A 2,083-nucleotide genomic window follows, 5' to 3' on the forward strand; every position below is an offset into this window, starting at 1 on the left:
AGTTCTGTAGGCTGCAACTGTGCATAATTTTAAAATGGTTTCTTAAACTTAATTATTTTTTAAAACATAACAAGAGGAAGGTGTTAAAACTGGTATAACAGCTCAATAGAGTAAGTTTTCCAGGTTTTGGAAGGGATGAAGAGAGAAATATTCAGAACCCTTTACCAGAATCTCTTCAGCTTGATCATAGTGAATTGAGGATGTGCTTTGTGCATGCGATTAGTCAGTGACACTGGCCTGATGGATCTTTCTTTCTGCACCAAATCCCATTGAGTTATCTGGTCCCCTTGGCTGGTGAAGAACTGTTAGGCAAAGAGCATTGGCATCATCCAGGGTGATGTTTTTCAAGTGTTTGACCAGCCTATCAGGTCAAGGGGCTGCAACAGCCTGAGGGCCCTCTCAGAATTGCCAAGTGTTACAGGCACCACACTTGCCAGTGTGCTGGTTATGTATCATTGAGAACTCCTCCTCATCTGCCTGTAGCTCTATGCCATCCTGAACCCCTTGCACATGGAAAAAGAGCTTCTTGCTATCACCTACTTGATAGTTAATGAAGCTAAACTTATCTTTCACACACTCCACTGTGGCCCTACACAAGGGTGTAGTGTTGTAGGCCATAGTCTATGCATTTTGGCCCAGGACATACAACTGGAACTTAACACTCTTCCCTTTCTGTAGGCAATCCCCTTTGTTGGCCATCCTAACTATGCCAGATAGATACAACCCACCTTTCATATCCACCTCTTCCACAATTTCAATCATTCCTTGATACTCTGTCTGTGTTGGATCAACACTCCCCAGAGGGCAAATATCTTTACCAAAGTAGCAGGTGGAATCAGCTTCCTTAGTAATACATTTTACTGAGTGAGTTTTCTTTACTTTTTCAGCACTGACTTGGTTACCTTTTCCTTTGGACAACATGTATTCAATCATGTTCTTGAGTTCCAGGCTATCAGCATCACCAGAGAATTCACTGTAATGAAAAAAAGATTTCCTTAATATGATTGGCTGTTTCAATAAATCCAAAATTACCTTTCAGAGTTGCCACATAATCCAAGAGCCTCTTGGAGTTGGAATTATGACCTAAAAGTCAGACACAAGCTGCAATCTTCTGCCCAGGTCTATTTGTCACTAATAGTAAATTCAACCTTATCTCCTATCTGAGGGGAAGTAGATCCTTCCACATCCTTGGCTTGAAAAGCAATGGTCAGTTTCACTCCACAATCATCATAAACAACAATGCCATCCTCAGCCTCTTTCTCCTTGGCTTTATTGGGGCTAATGGTTTTATGATTGAAAAAAGTGGCTTCTTTTTCTACAGTTCCCAGAAAATGATGTTCTGAATGAGAATGGAATGAAACTGTGCCCTTGGGGAGTTTTAAAAAAAATCTTAATAGCATGATTTCTTTGGGCAGAAAGCATATCAGGAACCATAGTAAATTCTGTTTTACCTGCATTATGGAGCTGGGTCCCATCCAGAATTTCACTAAAGTGGAAGAACATATGAGCATCCCAATCCACATACTTGATGAACCAAATCCATCTCTCATGGCCACAATTACACCCATTTCTCTAGCTTCATGAGTGAACTGAAGTGTATTTCATAGAACTTCTATATTGGTTGCTCGTTCTAATTTGTGATGATGGTCTGTTGAAATATTAAACCTAACATGGTCACCTTTGAGCAGGGTCACCTTGGGTTTTGTACTTTATCTCCAAAAGGAACTTCTTTTTTTTTTTTTTTTTTTTTTTTTCCCCTGCTTTTTTTCTCAGGTGCTGAGGCATGTAATATTGTGTTCCATCCTTTGACTTTCAGTCTATGAATATTTCTGAGTTAAATGTGTTTCTTGTATACAGCATATTGTTGAGTATTGTTTCCTAATCCACTGTGCTAGTCTATTCTCTTAACTCATGAATTGAGTCCATTTACATTGATGGTTAGAATTGAGATGTATTGACTTACTATTGACATGGTATTTACCTTTTTTAAAATTTACCTCTTTTTCTGTTGTGTTTAATTGCTTACCCTATTTAGTTGGTTTCTTCTGATCTTATTCGTGGAGTTCTGATCATTTTGGTCCCT

At 39.0% G+C, this 2,083-nt stretch overlaps 1 pseudogene; it reads right to left on the minus strand.

Annotated features, from left to right (window-relative positions):
* Positions 1–219: 219 nt before the first annotated feature.
* LOC101583700 overlaps positions 220–2,083 on the minus strand; it is a 16,632-nt pseudogene continuing 14,768 nt past the window's right edge.

Source organism: Octodon degus, unplaced genomic scaffold (assembly GCF_000260255.1).
Source record: "Octodon degus isolate 3935 unplaced genomic scaffold, OctDeg1.0 scaffold00120, whole genome shotgun sequence".
NCBI lineage: Eukaryota > Metazoa > Chordata > Mammalia > Rodentia > Octodontidae > Octodon > Octodon degus.